This window comes from Lepisosteus oculatus, chromosome 5, assembly GCF_040954835.1.
Source record: "Lepisosteus oculatus isolate fLepOcu1 chromosome 5, fLepOcu1.hap2, whole genome shotgun sequence".
Classification (NCBI taxonomy): Eukaryota; Metazoa; Chordata; class Actinopteri; order Semionotiformes; family Lepisosteidae; genus Lepisosteus; species Lepisosteus oculatus.
In genome coordinates this window covers 61,096,831-61,116,029 of record NC_090700.1, presented here as the reverse complement: position 1 = coordinate 61,116,029, position 19,199 = coordinate 61,096,831, and positions in this window count along the sequence as shown.

Below are 19,199 nucleotides of genomic sequence, written 5' to 3'. Positions count from 1 at the left end.
CCTGCAACCTTAAACCAGACCCAGCGTTTTACATTAACTAACTAGCCCTTTCAACACCATATTATTTTGGACTACTGCCATAGCCGAAGTGCAATTTTAATTGTCCTCAAATCACCTTCCTACCCCATGGCCAGGGTGTGATAATAATGACGTTGTGCAAACATCATGCTGACAAGGTGATATGCCTGTATAATCGCCTGTCATATCGCTTCCACTCTACATATTATTCTGAAAAAAAATGAAAAATGACTGCATGTGCTATAGAATATCGGCACTATAATATTTCCACGGTGAGATGAACAGGCAGCTACACAAGGCTAATTGTTTAATGTGATTAAAGAACATTCTTTTCTGATTACTATAACATATGGTGAAATGTACAGGACACTGACTCAGTTTAACTTTTTCAAACTAAGAGCCGAAGAATTTCCTTTTTCCGCTGGCAGAGCGCCATTATGAAGCCGATGTGCAGCACGCACAAGCGACTACTAAAACTAGTAATTCCCTAGTATTCAAATCGTGAAATACGCATTGTTCTTTATCAGGAACAAGTTAAAGGTTGATTCCATGTTGAAAAGAGAAGAAAGGAAACACAACCCTTCGACTGTGGAGCCTTCTTCGGGTGTGCCTTCACGTTGTTTCCTTTCTTCCGTTTTCACCCCTGTAACTTGTTCCTTTGCAGCCGTATGTTGACGAAGCTACCTACTTGAACTTGTTCAGGTGGGGAGCTGCGTCAGCATGCGTAGGCTGCAAAGGAACAAGTAATAGGTTTAGTCCATGCTGAAAAAAAAAGAAGAGAACACGTTTCAGGCAAGGAGCCTTCGTCTTCTATTTAATTGGTTGGCTAGCTTCAATGTAAAATTCTTATCTGTCGAGATGTCTGCGTGTTGAATCAGATGGCGCTTCAAATGTGCTTTTTTTCTCAACTTATAAGGTAGTTTATAATGTAATGAAGTACCTCCAGACTCCAGATCATTTTCTTCTGGTTAAAAGCCGACTCCCAGAACCCAGAAGTACACTTAAATTTTAGAGATCTTACCTGTTTGTTTTATCAGCAGGTCCCTCAGTAGCAAGGTATCTTACAACTAAAGAATAAAGTCACATTTGAGAATGATAGCTTATAATAGTGACAACGTAGATAAACACAGGCTTACCCACAATAAAGCAAAAACCAGTCAACAAAATTATTTCACTCTCTTGCATGCCTGCACTACCCAGCTAAAATCCGTTAAACTAGGTTAAAATTAACAACAACAAAAACGATCACTGCCAGTCGGTTCGCTGAAGTTCTACGATGAAGTATTTTGGGTTCACCGCAGCCTTTTATAATCAAGGTGCTCTCATTTTCTTAATCTAGTTAGTGCAGTGTATGAATCTAATCATTGTTGATCTTGGCATGTATCAATTAACACACAATAGGGTTTCATGACTCCTTTGTTTTAAATTTTTGGATAAGACCGATTAGAAATGAGGGACCAACAAAAAAGGAAAGACACAAAAAAGGAAAACATGACACACCCCGATACTTGACAGTTATCACACAATAGTAGCCCTATGAGTCAACATAGAATCCACATACAGCCGCTGCCCCTGGATTATGCCCGTTAGAGTCTACTTGCTATTTGCCAGACAGAAGGTAAATAGTGAAGCTATCCTGTGACAAAATCGTTCCGTCTGAGTTTTAGTGTAACAGGTGGTTTTGTCTTTTAAATTTAATTTAATTATTGCCATAATTATACAACAAAAAAAAGTAGAGACACAAAGAAGATTGTTAATTGTATTTCTTAGTATTTACAATAACCCTGTTACTTGTCAATTTACTGCAACTATCTTTAGCTTTTACTGGGTAACAGGACACAAATTATACAAATGGCATGGGTGATTCTAACCTGTAGGAATCTATGAATGGAAAGACTTTCCATGTTCATGAAGATTCTTCTATGTCCTCATTAAGATAGTACAGGGAGGGAAAAAAGTATATAACTTGAAGTCAACAGGACTTCATAATATGAGGCTTACAACATAATTTTAAAACACAACTTTCAAAGAATTCAAAGAACAGCACGGGAGCGTCATTAACTCCTGCATTAACATTTAACTAACAATTAACATAACTGGAGAACAATGTTCTTTGTTAATTTAGGAACAATGGATTTATTGAGAGCACAACTATAATAACACAGTCCATGTTTTGAAAGCTCTGATATTAAATCCAATTTAAAATTAGATGTTTTTATGTTTTATCCATCCTTCCATGTTCTATTTTCTTCCAATTCAGGGTCACAAGTAGTCCATAACTTATTCCAGCATGCAAAATGCACAAGGGGAGCCACCAGATCCACAGGATGGACACACACCAGGGCCAATTAACCTCCCAGTAGGCTTTTGGACTGTGGGGAAAACCCTTGTGAACACAGGGAGAACATACAAACTCCACACAGAAAGCACCCAAGATCAGGAATTGAACCCTGAGCTCCAGCACTGCACCACTGAGCCACCCTCTTTATAGTTTCTGCTTTGTGCAAAAATTAACATGAAACTGCAACATTATTGGAGAGAAACTACAGTGGGAATCAAACTCGCTGAACATTTTCAGTTTCCCACCGACACCAGAGAGTTCCTTACATGAGGTGTCCTCTGCTGGAGCATGCTTGGAAAGGCTAGCAGCTCTTACAAGAACAAGTAATACAGAGATGTTGCTAAACCTGAACATCCAGCCCTTCCAGTGACAAGTAGAAGCTAACCATGTACTTGCTTTTGTGGGAGTGGTAGCCATATCACTCACTGCAGTGACGGGGTTAATTGCGTGACAAGGAAGCAATAGGAATAACACAATGAAAGCAAGTAACATTTTCAGTAAAACACACAACCTGCCGGTCCAGCAGATACCTGAATATTGCTACTGTATGTGGGAAAAAAAGTCTATTCAAAGATGTATATGTTTTAACACTTATTTACTTAATATCTACTTAACTTTGTTTTCAGGGATGAAAAACGGCTAATAATACTGTAACTTCCCTTTTCTGTTTTTCTTGCAATATTTATCCTACACATTTTTTCAGCATTCTACAATCCATGGTAATGTGGTGCGTCGGAGACAAACATTTTAAATTGGAGGAAATAAATAAATACAAAAACTCATAGACCCACTACGATCGAGCTAGCATCTGATTTGCATCTGTCTCTTTCCATGACAGTTACAAATAATCTGCTAAACGGAAAACAGAGTGTATGTGTCTATCCTTTGGGACTATGTAAAAGGCATAAAGTGCTTCATATTGAGATTTCTTTAACTCTAAATATTCAAGATGAAATAGCTACAGAGTTAGAGATTAAAGGTTACTCTTTTTTGCCTTTTTTTTTCGTTGTTGCTCTATCCATGGTTACATCTCAGCAAACAAAGTCAACAGACTGTTTTTTTGATTGAATGAATCAAAGAACCTGTTTTCCGAATTGGAAGCATTATGTTTTATTTTTAGCTAAAAGAAAATGTTACTTTTGTTGTGATTGTCCATTCAGAAGAGTGGACAATCGCAACAAAAGCAAAATTTAAACTCTTTGAACCATCTTTGAACTCTTCACAAATGTTCATTTTTCTGTGGTTTTCTGTCCATAATACCTAGTTCCCATCATAGCTAGTTTGTCTATTTTATTTAATGTTTTAATGTTCTTTCTTCTGTTGTTTCTTCTTTTCATAGTGTAAGAAGTCCTTGGGGGCTGCATTAAAAAATACACAATTGCAGCCTCGCAGTGCTGGAGCCCTGGGCTCAATTCCTGGGGCACTGTCTGTAAGGAGTTTGTATGTTCTCCCTGTATTCGTGTGGGTTTCCTCCCAGTGCTCCTGTTCCTCCTACAGTCCCACAGTGGTAGGTTAATTGGCTTCTGGGGAAATTGGCTCTGTGTGAGTGTGTGTGTGTCTGTGTGTACCCTGTGATGGACTGGTGTTCCTGCCAGGGTGTGCCCCACTTTGTGCCCATTGCTTGCCGAGATGGGCTTTGGTGACCCCGAATTTGATGAAGTGGTTAGAAAATGGATGGATGGAGTTACAGGAAGTGAATTACTATATAAAGTGTAGTAGTCCATGCACCTTTGATACATATAATATGAGAAATTATTAAGCAATAGATTTAGTGCCTTTTTTACAGTTTCACCCTAACATTCATCTCATATTATTTCCTTTTGATTCTAAATCATAATCACTCACTTACTTACTGGACGAATAATTATTTGTTCTGCAATACGAATATGCACTATCTACTTGATTAGAATGTCTGTGGCATTTTTATAAATATCTCTGAGCAGCAAGTGATAAAATAATTTAAATAACTTATTTGCTCTACACTGTAACATGGAAGTTAGCATAAGCTGTGCATTTTTTTAAAGAATTGTTTTAGTTTTGTGCACATAAGTATAAAATCTACTTTTCTTTTGATGTCACAACTGACATACAGGACAATGATCAGCACAGCTCAAACATCTGCAAAAGCTGAAGTCAAGTGCATTGTACATTGTACATTGGAATGTTTGTGCCTGTATCCCAACAATTTTTTTAGTACTCTAAATTAGCTCAAACATTCTTATTTTTATGTCAACATGATTAAATACAAATAGAGGCTCAATCTGTATTTAAGACATATGATGTGTCTTATAAGGTTTGTCTTACGCCTTTGCAATATTTCCTTTTTGCTTCTTTTTAAAATGATCTTTGAAATTACATTTTGCAGACATGTATTGCATAGAATGTTGGAAAAAATGGTGTAAAAAGAGCAACAGATGAAAGCTTCAGAGAAGTCTTAGATAACTGCCAACCCTCTTACACAATGGTACTAAACTGACAATGTACCTGTGCTGGGAAATAGAAGTGTGTGTTTAGCTTCAGTGAATTTTCATTTTGGTATTGATCTGCATCCAATTGGCATCTCGGGTCAGTGTGCAAGGGTTAAATTGTAGAAATTGCAGAATCGATTAAATAAAAATGATGATGGGAAGATACAAACGAAAGATACAAATACAGTTTGTCAAAAAAAAAGCTTTCCTTAAAGTTCTCTTTCTACATTCCTATTGACCTGCATGCAGAGCTCAGTGACATGGGTTTCCACAGACACGTGTTAAAGTTAAAGATTTTAGAGGGTCATTGATCCTGCTGCATGTGGTTCCCTTATCGCTGGATCAGTGTGTTCTGCAACAGGTTATTGAAAGATCAGTGCGCATAACTGACGCATTTGTTTTAGTTTGAGCTGTCTCACTACCTTATCAGGGATCACAGGTGTACTGTACTGCTGAAGCAGTTTCCTGGTTTTAAATACCTGACTGTATTATTATGATAATGTTTGAGTATCCTTCTGGCTGAACTCGTTTTGATTCATGCAGATCACGAGAACCATGGTCATATGATCTACAGTCCTCATACAGTTTTAGTTCATGGCATCACACGCTTCTTTATGCACCTTGCAGCCCAAGAGAAACTAATCTTGGAGATAGCAGGGTAACGCTGAATTTATTGAGGATATAATATGATACTACCTGACTACAGGGCTATCACCTTATAGTCTGATCTCATCAGATCTAGAAAGCAAAGCAGGGCTGGACCTGGTCAGTACTGGCTGGACAAGTAGGCGACACTCTTCCATCTGGATCAGAATTGACAAAACAATGCCCTAGTATTGTGACAAGGGATACTATTCTATAGGAGGCTACCAAATAAATTGTAAATTTATTGTAAAATAAATTGCGTCTTACTATCGCATTTTGAGATTTTAACATAACATACTGCATCTTGTTTGAAACAGTGCAATTTATTATTGCTTTTCCACATTGTCTAGTTTCACAAAAATAATGTCAACACAATAAAGACATTGATAATTATTTTACTAACAGCATTTTCAAGATCACAGTTTCCCATTTTAGATGTATATGTAACACTGTTCTAAATTAAATGGGTTCTATATGATGTTTTCCCAGCCTTGAATTTTTTTTTGTAGCTTCTACGGTGTTTTCTTACTCTCCTGGTTTTGTATCCTATGTAAACTTGATGTGTTTGACTAAGAAAAGTTGATGTGAAAAATATTTTATGTGTCATGCAGAGAGCATGTATAAACTGGTTTACTTCTGCTGGTACAAACAGAGGGAAGACAAACTGAAGACATACTACCAAAAATACATTGATTTGTATCATACACCAGTGGAATTTAATAATTGTCTTGATATTCTGTGACTTAAAATGTGCAACACATTAATGTCACAGTTTGTTACAGCTGCTGTTTATATACTAGTTGAACAGGATGCATTTAAGTCGGCTGGATTATCTTGTGTTCTCATAGTTTCATATTATTCATATTATAGTTTTATATTATTCACATTATATTTGCAGTATTAATAATGATAAGAGACAAGCAGACTATACTATCTTGACACTCTCCTTTTCGGTCTTTAATACTCAGCATAAAAGGTATATATATGGGTATCTGTGTCATAGTGCAATTTGATACTCCCCTTTTCAGTCTTTAATACTCAGCAAAAAGGTATATATATGGGTATGTGCGTCATAGTGCATTTTACATGATTTTGCTTCTATAGAATAAATATGATAGAAAAAAGGAAATATATGAAAGGAAAGGTGCTTTGTCATTGACAAATTACTTCAAATAAATCATAGAGTGAATTGAAGACAGAAGTAAAAGCTGTCTCTGTTGAAAAAGCACATGTTGATTTTAAAACCTTAGCATACACACACACTGAATCTGAGATGAGCATGTGAGCCAGCAGAATTAAAGTTTCCTTTTCGCAGGACAAGAAGGGAAAAGTCTCCGCTCAGTTTAAAAGCTTAACAACATGGATGGTTTACATACTGTGAAGAGGATTAGCATTATAAGTCCTTAACTTAAAAAGATCCACACTGGCTTTGTCAGTGTTCCGAGTCTGCAGGCTCCCACTTGAGAGCAGCTTCCATAGGTTAACTCCAGGCTGGCTGCAGAAGTCCCTGCTCCTGCTCTAATGCTCTCCAGGTCTGTCTGCTTTTCTGACTCCAGCTCCACAGACACAGAAAGCAACACAGACTAGGGTGGTATTGGCATTAAAGCATCCAAGATAATTATGTGTTTATGAGTCAGATAATACTCAAAAAACCTGTTCAAAGCTTAATAGATTTTATGTTTCATTAGAATTTTTGTATGACATTTTAGGTGCGAATCAACATACTATATGTGAACATATGAACCGTATCAACAAAATAAAAAGTATGAGGGACTGGAATTAATCATTCTCTTGTTACTTGTTAAATGTAATAGTAAAAGCTAAATATAGAACAAGGCATACAAATTGATTAAAACTAATAACACAATAAACACATTTCTGATTTAATTTTAAACATTGTAACATTGTTACAAACAGTGTAACATGGTTTTGTACACTGTATCATATTATTTTGACGCTTTTACTCTCTTTGACATGGACTTTTTTTGTTTCCCATTTCTCAGTCCTTAATCAGGGATAGGTTACAGCTGATCAGAAAGTCTTCTTCACCATTTACAGGATCTGAATTCTATGAAGCCGTGAATACTTTGAAGTCCCTTTACTGTTTCAGCTTCAGTAGATAGTTGGCACCCACTGTTTAACTTTGGTTCCACTGTCAGTAACAGCACATATTGCTTGCCGTAAGTTAAAGGAGACCAGAACATTGTGACAGAGGAGGCTAGTATGGACCTCATCAGTTCTCATCACTGTGGAGTTCATCAGCAGCCAATGCATTTTACATTAAATTTCCACTTCGTTTCAATACAGTAATATCCTGAGCAAAACGGGCGCAGGATCTGTCTGAAAAGATGCAATACCAAAGATAAAAGATTTGTTTTTTTAAAAAAAAAAACATGTTTTTAATAGGTAACTATGTTATTATAATGATGTTGATTAGTAATAGTAGTAATATTCAGATGATACATTTAATAATGATGATGATGATGATGGTGATGACTTAAAATGCTTTACAGATAATGAGGACTCACCACCACCAACAACAATGTTGTTGTTGCCCCCACCTGGATGATGCAACAGCAGCCATAGTGCACCAGTACACTCATGACACATCAACCATCAGTGGGGAGGAGAACAGAGTGATGAGGCCAATTCATAGATGGGGATTATTAGGAGGCCATGATTGATAATGGCCAAACGAAATTTGACCAGAACACCAGGCTTAACGAGTTAAACACCCCTACTCTTTTCAAGAAAAGCCCCGGAATTTTTACAGACCATAGAGAGTCAGGACCTTGGTTTCACATCTCATCTGAAGGATGGTGCCTTTTTTACACTATAGTGGCCCTATCATTTTTTTGGAGTATTATAACTCATGCAGACTGCAGGGTGAATGCTGCCGTTAAACTCAAAACTGAACTGTTAATCTGAACTCAAATCCGAGAACTGTGAGTTCTTGAACTCAAAAAAGGAAGGTAACATATGATATAAACCAGCACAAATGTGTTATTTACTAACAGCTTGAAATGATTTTTAATACCCAAACACGTAAGGATAAACATTATGTTAATCTTAGTAAACTGGACAGCATGTACTGGAGTGTCTAGTGTAAAGTAGAAGAGTGGAACAGCTCTTGGCTCAAGAGCTTTCCAACTTGAATCATCTCCTTCACTCCCAGCTCCAGCACTGCTCCAGTTCCTACACCAGGTTTCAAAGGAGGAGATTTCATGGTTCTGTTTTGAAATATGTTCGTGTTCTTTTGCTGCAAAGGAACAAACCTATTTACAAAGAAGAAGAAAAATTAAACATGGAAAAGTCACTAAATGAATCATGTCCATTTAAAAAACATCCATCCAGCATGACAGTACCTACAAATTAAAACATTACTGAATCTTCAGTTAGACTTTGTGGCATTAAAATTGCAGTACTAGAAAAGAAAACTAAAAGACATTCGTTTGTAAGCCCGCAGATTCCACCAGCATTCCAGTGAGTTTTTTATACTCTTTTTCGTGGTTTGTAATTATAGATCACATGGCCACTGGAATTAATGTGCTTTATGGAATCTACAACATCTTGGTGCCTATGACCATGTGATCATAAATTATGAAGCACATGCATTGGAATGTAGATTAAGATCTAAAACTCCTAGTCCCTTTGTTCATCAGATTCAGAGAAAAGGAGGTGACTAATTCTGGCTACAAAAGCAGATTAACTTTAGTTATGACAATTTAAGTGACAAGTTGAAGTACTGAAGTCAAGAAACAAAAATGTCCATGCTGCAAAAAACAATTAGATTCCCTGGACTCAAAACAAGAAAAAATAAATCAGACAATTCATTTTCCTGCTTCAAACTACTGTGCTTATAGTACTTGGTTGATTTGATTTGAATGAAGGTGGTGGTAAACTCATGCCCAGATCTCAGGTATTTCAGGAAATATCATATTTACAGAAATATGGCAGACTATAGAATTATTTCCTCTAGCTCAGCTTTGAAGTTTTGCATTGCCACAAGAATTATGCAAACCAGCAAGCCTTTTTCAATTTATATTAATGCTTAATTACTTTATCTGCATGGTGGCAGCTGTTCTAAAGTCCAAAGAGAAATGTCACTTGTAGCCTTATTGTTCAGTCCTGCAGACTACAGTGCACCTCTAAAATATATAAAAATGATCATGTGATAAAATTCCAGCTTGACAAATTTTCCTAGCTTCCTAGTTTTGATCATAATAAATGCAATGCTATTATTGCAGCCCTGGTTCCCTCAGATGAAATGTAGTTGTTATCTCTTGTGAAGTTTTAATCTCATTGCCTCTCCACTATAAGCATATGAACATTATGAACAAATGTATCCAAGGGAACATAGTGTTTTTCTCCGTCTCCTACAAAGCAAAGCTGATGCTGTAGCTTATCAATCCTCTTGGCCAGCCAGCACTTGAAGAGCACCACGCTTCGCTTCAGACACAAAGGTGCAGTTTGATTGATATAAACATGAAGTGTCCTTACAGGTTACAGTCGAAGGATAAACTGTAGGCATTTGCAACAATAATGATGAGGGAGAAACGCCCTCTGCATCACTGGTTAATTGAGGTTTGGCATGAAGGTCAGGTCAGACCAGAGAATAGCCAAGGAGCCTTGAGGAAAAATCAAGAATACAGACTGGAGAACTCTGACTGTTAGAACCTGGAGCTCAGCTCATTAAGCGCATGTAATGTCAGGGACAGAGGCCATCTTTACAGATAGAGACTGAAGAGGTCTGAAGTGAGGCAGAAAAAGCACTTCCAGAGAATTGCAGGGTGATCCAACGGCGACAGCAAGTCTTCCGGCAGTGGCAGGAACCGACAGGCCGTGGAGTGCAAACAAATCGAACTAGACGGTCGCCTAGGCTGCCACGTTAAATGGAACGCCAAATTGGAGGGGAAAATAATTTACAAGAACCCATTTTAAAAAATGTACAAGATTTTAAAAAACAAATAGAATAACGAAATTAGTTCAATTTGCGAAGGTGTAAGGAGGGAAAATGAATTATAATTAATTTCTATGTATTTCTGCGAATTTATCAATACATCAAATATGCTTACAAGACTGTAAAATACAAATTTCTGTCTCACCACCTTTAGTCACTGCGCTCTGCAAGGGTATACTGCAGTTGCTCTTGTGTAATTGTTACTGCTGCAGATCGGCGGTGTCGTGTTAGCGGTTTCAGATTTATAAATCTGGACTGTGAGTATATTTAAGCGCCATTAGTACCTAACTATATCGAGCTGTATAATTATAAACTTTCTTTTCCTATAACTGGCGTAGTTGTAACAAATAAGGGCTAAAAGATTCTTTTGTCATTTAATTGTCAGGATATATTTGATAATGTTACAATTTAGGAGGTCATGAAATTAATAAAATTTGTTTAGCTGTGGACAGGGTGTTAGAGACAGAGGATCAAAATAAATCTTCTCCTCTAGTAAATCAAAATTGAAGGACAAACATTTAACACAAAGAAAGACATAAAAACATGAGGAGAGAGAAACGAGACAGAGACGGGGAATTAAAAGAAGTAAGCAGAAGTACTTGGTGAGTGCACCTGGTTCTGGTCTTGAGTTTGGTGTTACATTTTTAGTACAGGTAGATTGGCTTCCTTTGACTTTTGGACTCCAGGATTATAATAAGGGAGATTTAGCATTTGGTTAATTTAGGCCACCAGGTGTTTCTTTTGTTGACCTGTTTAGGCATTATATACAGTAGGAATTCAGGGTTACAGGGTTAGTATTCTGGGTTTCTGTATCTGGAGAATTTAAGCCTCTGTGACGCTTTGTTTTGTAAATAGTGTAACTTTTATGTTGTATGTTTTGTAATGTGTTGTGTTGTTTAGTTGTTATCAGAATTAAAATCTACATTATTGTCCACATACAGTGGAAATTTTCCTTTGGGCATACTTAGCAAACGATAAAAAAAAAGTGTATGAAACAAAAGATTCGGTGGGTTTTACAGATGCATACTGTACAGTCAATATAATATAAATAACAATACCATACAATACAGCAGAAAAAAAAGATTAAAGTATGAAATATAAGTTTCAAGTGTAAGCTGCATGTATATATCAAAGTTTAAAAGAGTAATACAACTCAGAATGACTTCTTACAAATATGGTTTGTAACCTTTGCTACTCTGAAATATCGTCTGGATAGTAATTTTTCAAATTGACAGTGTAGTAGGTATAAGGCATCATTTACTATTAACACTGCTTATCTGTAACCACTCCTAGTATAAATGTGGTTCAGCCTGTTCTGTTTCTGACCAATTTTACTGCCCATATTTATAATCCTTGAGAGCTTGGCTCTCCCCTGACAGCAATATTCCCAAGTGTGGAAATGTTAAAAAAGCACACTCTGTACTAGACTTGCACAGACCAGCTCCAGGATTTGCATGCTTACAGCAGAGCTTCTCGACCTTCGAAAGAGAAATAATCTGTGTGTGTTTTTTTAATACAGTATATACTCTGATAGCAGAGTCAGACAGTTTAGTTTGTTATCAATGTAAGTACCCAGATATTTAAAATGAGGGACAATCTCCACAAGCTGACAAGGTATAATTATAGGCTGAAGTGTGGCTAGCTCAGGTCTGCCTCTGTGTAGCACTCATTCTTTTATTTTCTTGGTGTTTGTTTCCACAGTGCTTGATTGGCAGCAATTAGCAAGAGTTGATACTTTGTCAAAGTAGAGTGTTTGTTCTAAACTTTTACTTTCCTCTCAGAAGGTGAACCGAGGCCATGTCATCAGCATATTTAAGCAAGCAAAAAATACCATGCATAAAATGCACTTCATTTGTGTAGATGGAAACAAAACAAGTGATGAAACACATCCTTGTGGAGTGCCATTCATTAAAACTATTTCTTCAGAGAGTATACTATTCATAAGGACACTTTTGATCGATTACTATGGGAATCTTTCAGACCTAAGGACAAACTTAAGGACTTCATTCCACTACTGAAGCAATACTCAAGTTTATGTGTGAAAAGAATTTATCAATGTTTTCAAACATTTTCATAGCTCTTCTCATTCTTTTAACTTTGCTAGGTTCCATAGCTAGTGGGGAGTGTACCTTTTCAAACTGAAATCGATAAAAACATATCCCCCATTCAGCAATGGTGCAAGAGAGCCATTTGCTTGGCTTGCCACAGTGTCAAAAGAACATGAAATCACTAAGAAACTGGATCTAAAGGAAGTAGTGACAAAGTCTGCAAGACATAAGGCAAGAAAAAAGTGTTAATATATAGAAATCAAGACCTCTTTGGAAATGAAAAAAAGTATTTTGAATTAAACTTTTCAAATACAAATAAATGTTCATGAAAGCATTTTCTTATTTCTTTCTAGATTTGGATTTGGTAATAATGGCAGTTAAAGGAAGCTAGATTGTGTTTTTTTTATTTGAAATTGGACTAAATTGGACTCTTCTGAAAATGTTGTGTCTATTTCTATTGATCTCAGAAACATTGTTTGGGTGGACGAGCAAACTGAATTATTAAACCTTGGTTTTAAAAATGAAATGTATTACCAACCAGTTTACCTTAAGGAGGGGGTGTCCATGGTCACCTAGGGTGCCAGCGGCTAGCAGTGATTCTAGGGCTGCCCTGGAGTGCAAAGCATATTGTCCCTATCATCACAGGACCCACACAGTCTTCCCTTTTCCGGGAGTTTTCTCTGAAAATGAAGGACAAATATACAGGATTCCAAAGGGGACTTCCATCTGCAGATACAAACTCCACCTGAAAGTTTCACTGTGAAAGAAAAGAAAAGTTAAAAAAGAATCAAGAAGCCTAGGATAAGTGAGAGAGTTTCCCCCACACAAGATTAGTTCCATTCCTTGATAAAAGAAATACTGTATTCATGTATTTAGGCATCCTGTGCGTTCACACCTGTTTGTATGCTTGCTTCAGCCTGAATCTTTGATTTTTAGTCAATTTAAAAATCGCATGTATGCTATAAGACTAATGTTATCCCTTTTCTGCATAGCATCCCCATGATGTTACATAATTAACCCCATCATGAACTGAAGTGGGTGGCAGAGTGATGGGGTGGTTAGTACTGGGGCTCTGGGTTCAATTCCTGGGGTGCTACAATATCTGCATGGAGTTGGTATGTTCTTCCCGTGTTCGTGTAAGGTTTCTTCCGAGTGCTCCAGTTTCCTTTTACACTCCAAAGACATACTGGTAGCTGGTAGGTTAATTGGCTTCTGGGAACATTGGCGCAGGTGTGAGTGTGCCCTGCCTTGTGCCCATTGCTTGCTGGGATAGACTCCGGCTCCCCCATGATCCTGTATTGGATAAAGCGGTTTGAAAATGGACGGAAGAATGAAATGAAGTGAACCCTGTGTAATTTCTTTATATTTCACCTCACATAAGTACACATTAAAAATAAATCTTTTTAAAATTTGTAAGTGAAAGTTTTAGATTTCTACTATAGGCATGAACATTGGAAAATTCCATAGGTGTGGAAGTACTCTTTGTGTCACATGGCATGTCAGCTGTCAATGTCATCTGATTTTACTTGTTCTACCAGACAGGTTGGGCACCACATGCTGGTTTCATTGTCTCACCTAGAAGGCTTATGTAACATTACTCCTGCCCTCAGGTGCCGAAAAGCATTTCTTTATGGGGTAAGTCTAAAGAGGCTGCTGTCTGTCTGCTAATGTGAAGTTTTCCAAGGAATAAACTGATAAACTTAATTGCATTATCTAATTTACATTAATACAGATACATTATTTTTACATGTATGCTATATGTCCTATTCCTAGTTTTGTTTGCAGAAAATTTCTATAGTGTTGAAGTGTTGAGAGCACAGCACAGTGGTGCAGTTTTGAGCATTTTAGCATTGCTGCCTCACAACACTTGGGCCCTGAGTTCAATTCCTGGGACACTATCTGCGTGGAGTTTGTATGCTCTCCCCATGTTCATGTGGGTTTCCACCCATAGTCCAAAGAGACACTGGTGGGTTAATTGTCTTCTGGGAGAATTGGCCCTGGTGTGAGTGTGTGTGTGTGTGTGTGTGTGTGTTTGTGTCTGTGTGTGCCCAAAGATGGACTGGTGTTCAGTCCAGGGTGTATCCTGCCACGCATCTGTTGCATGTCAGGATAGGCTGCAGCTCCTCCACAACCCTCAGATGGATAAAGTGGTTAGAAAATGGATGGAATGGATGGAAATAACATGAGGGGAAAAAAGAGATCATTCAAAGGAATCTGTTTATCTGTCTATATAGTATATAGTATACGGTATATAGTACTGTATATAGTAATTATAAAAATACAACTAGTGGTAGTAGTCAGAGTAAACATAATGCTAGCAGTAGTAGCAATAGTTCTAAAATGATGAGAACAAATATAACCAAAAAGAAGATGCACTGGTTCATGAGAGGCCGAGTTTTGATTTCCCTGTTTTCACTTCACGATAAAAGTATTTTAAAAACTGAGGTCAAAATTACAGCCAAATTACTTTGAAATTGTGTGAGCAGGAACTAAGGAAGAAATATATTTAGCCTGTTGTGATTCCATAATTCCCAAGGTTTCAGCATTGCACACCTCTGTGTTTATTTAAAACTGACTTTGCCAAATCAGGGAGCATGAAGCGTGAAGTGAATGTGAGATATTGTCCTCCTGCTGAAGCTCAGTGAGTCTTATCTCACAGCGTTATGCATAAAATGTAGTTAATCCCTATGTCTTTAGATCTAGAAGCAGGACAGATACTTTTAAACTGAAAACATTATGTTAAAAACCTCCATACTCTTGGAGAGCAGGTCTGAACATTGAAAAACATTTTAAAAGAGTTGATTAGTCTGTGCTAATTATTTCTTTACCTAAATAAAAATCACAGAAGGGTTTCTTTAAATGTTATTTGTTTGGAGAGCATTGCATTGTAAGGGGAAAAAAATGCTGTTAGAAACAATATCTATATTTATTTGCTGAATTCTGTTTCAACAAAGAATGACCATGTAAACGCAGCATATTCATTGATACCTTAAACACAGCTAAGTGACTGTTTCCTGTATGGAGCTTTTGGGTTATGTGAAATGGTGGTGTAATATGGGCAGAGTGAGATGTGTGAATAGGTATTGTTGCATGTCTAAGACAAGTGTTTGTTTTCAACATGCATTTATTTTATGTTCTTTTGTAGATTTGTATAGTGATGCCAAAGACAAATTTCCACCCTTTTGGGTGGTCAATCGAGTTATACCTTATTTCATAAAACTGGTCATTCACTGGGCACCTCAGAGCTTCCACACATGAGAGAATCATGTTCATGGACAGATGCAGGAAGAGGAAGGTGATTCTGAAAGTATCAGGTCATTGAAAAGTTGAAGCAAAAAGAAAAACAAATCTGTTTTTCTATACTGCACTTTAAGACATCTGATAAATTCAAAGTTTTCTTATGTTTATTAATATTAACTGGTGTGTGGAGCTGCATCAGAATGCAAGCTCTGAAGGGACAGGTAGAGGTTAATGCCACAGTGTTGCTTTTGGCTGAGAACATTGATTTTATTATGAACATAGTGTGACCTATAAAGAACGATATATAAATTGTTGAGATTCATTAGACAGTACTGTGCAAACATTTTAGACATTTTGAATTGTTCTACTCTTTTCATTCAAAAAGTGTTTGAACTTCTTTCCTTAATGCAGAAACACAAATCTATGTCAATCTTCTCTCGAAACTGTAAACATTTTGTTTTTCATTTATAAAAGGATAACAAACAAGTGTATGGTAAAATATTGAAGTTTTGACAGCATGCATAAAATTTTAATAACAGTTTTTTTTTGGTTTGTTTTACTCAATAAAATTCCAGGAGCCAGTATTTTTCAAATATATATTCGATTGAACCCTCATTACAACTGTTTTACATTGGTTTGACGACAGAACTGCCCCCAATGCCACTTGATATCATTTTTGTTAGTGCCTGGAAATCTGAAAATTGGCATCATTGTTGAATCAAATATTAAGTTGGACTACTTAAAATATTTTCGTCAATACTTTGAAAATACTGTCTTTTGTTTTGGTGCCCATATATAATATAAAATGAGCCAAGCTAAATCTTCCACACACTTTCTTTTTTTAGAAGTCTAAGAATTGGTCATTACTCTTGCACACTGCAATATGCAAAATGCAGTTTAATCAGATATCAGAGATAATATTTGTTTTTTAAAGAGACACTGTAGTTCTTGTGGTTTTTAATCATGCTACTAATTTGTTCATTTCTTTTGCTAATTTTTTAAAGGAAAAGACTACATTTAGAACTGCCATATCTAAGAGACTTATAAACATGTCAAAGAACTTGATGTAATAACACAATGAGAAAGACTTTATTTTACCACCCATTAATTGTCAAAGATCATTAGTAAGTCTTTTTTTCACTCTTTGAGGATTGGCATGTATCAGCGAAACTACAAACAAAGGATTAGTGAACACGAGTTCTTCTCATAGAACTGATAAAGATCACCCACCATGACATAACTAGAGATAAGTCTTAATGGAATCAGTTAGTACTCCGTGGCACAAAGTTAACCCAGTATCAAAAGTTCATTCCCCATGAGGATCACTGCAAATGTCGATACACTGTATTTTTCATAAGGTTTGATTGACAATCCACAGACTTTGAAACCAAAATAGTAATGCATTGGATTTAGGTGTAATGTTAAAAAAGATATTTGCATTGGATATTTATATATGTATGTGTAATGTGTCACATTATTATACACCTGTCAATTGAGTAATTATTACAATAAGTATAGCTTATACTTCCTTTTGTGTGGTTGTATCAGGGTGGAGCAGTGGCTCTGTGGCTAAGGATCTGTGCCTATGACTGGAAGGTTGCTGGTTCAAATCCCACAGCTGGCAGAGGAATCCTACTCCGTGTTGCCCCTGACCCTGCAAGGCCCTTAACCCCAACTGCTCCAGGGGTGCTGTACAATGGCAGACCCTGGGCTCTGATCCCAAGCTTCTCTCCCTGTCTGTGTCTCTATGGAGAAAAGCTGGAGTATGTGCAAAGATAAATTCCTACTGCAAGAAATTGTATAGGGCTAATAAAGAAACATTATTATGGTTAGTATGTTTTTTGGTATCACCTGCTCTGATTACTGGATTGTATTGATTATTATCATTTAGTATTTTAATGGTCTGCTACAGACATATTGGATACCCCTGTTTTTTTAAGAAAGTTGGGTTTTATGTGTAATTTCTCTGTAGGTTAATCTTTTTATTACTAATTGAGAAAATTAGAATTACTGTTTCTAATTTGCATGACTCAAGAATACAGCCTAACATTTAAGAAGTAATAAGTGTGTTACTGAGTATAAGTGAGCAGATGGTTTTGTGAATTCAACACTATGAATGTGAATTTCAGGCAAGACTGAAAAGTGAGCTTCTTATGCTTAGTATATTTAGGTATTCTTTTTTTACAAAAGCATGTGTTTTGCATATTACACTAAGTGAGTGAATGTTATTCCTCCACATATATAAGAATTATCAGTTACATAATATTATAAGGCACAAGACGCCTTGATAATATCTAAAAATGTGAAAAATGCTGCTCAGAGAATCCGCCTGAAGGCTCAGAGACTCATCAATAGGTCTTCCATGTGGAAATCTAGGTGTAAAGGGGCAAAAGGTGCAAAAGGTGTGTTAGAATTTCTAGTATGAAGGTATCCCATCTATTTTTTAATTAACACATACAGGTAATGGACAAACTCCACTGTAAAGTCACTTGAGGCAGTATGACAGGTGGATGATTGCACCATTAAGTAGTGGTTACCATTGACCTTGCCCAAGGGGACAAGTGCTGTAAAACCATGCAAAGAAAACAAGCCCCACAGAACTACAGAGCCACTCAAGCCCCTTCACTGTTGGAGCCACAAACTCACAGCTGTACAGTTCTTTAGGTTGGCAGTGAACCATGCGAGCAGTTGTGTGGTGCTTGAGAACATGATGAAGAATGATTCGGCTGACCATAACACGTTTACCTGTGTTTTCTGATCCCATGAACTCACAAACATGCCATGCCAATGTGATGAGCCGTTTGTGCTCTGCAAAATACTCTGAGGAGATCTCTGCGGCAACTTTTCACTAAACTGTCTGCTTGCGCCCCAGGTTGATTTTGTAGGCAATTGATCTGCAGCTGCTTGCTTATTTTTCCTTGTTCTTTTAAATATGGTCCAGAAGTGTACAGATAAGTGTACATATACTAATCATCATCATTATCATCATCATCATCCCTTATATTTTTCTGGACACTCCACTCAAAGCACTGTACAGTTAATGGGGACTCCCCTCCATTACAAACAATCTTCTGTCCCACCTGGATGATGCAAAGGCAGCTCCCCACACAACCAGCTATTAGTGGGAAGGAGAGCAGAGGGATTATTAGAGGCCTTGACTGGTAAGGGCCAATGGGAAATTTGACCAGGACACCGAGGTTACACCCCTACTTTTTGAGAAACGCTCTGCGATTTTTAATGACCACAGAGAGTCAGGACCTTGGTATTATATCTTATCTGAAGGATGGCACCTTTTTACAGTACAGTGTCCTTGTCACTATACTGGGGCATTAGGACCCACATGGACCGCAGGGTGAGCGGCCCCTGCTGGTCCCACTAACACCTCTTCCAGCAGCAGCCTTAGTTTTTCCCAGGAGGTCTCACATCCAGGTACTGACCAGGCTCACACCTGCTTAGCTTCAGTGGGCTGCCAGATGTGA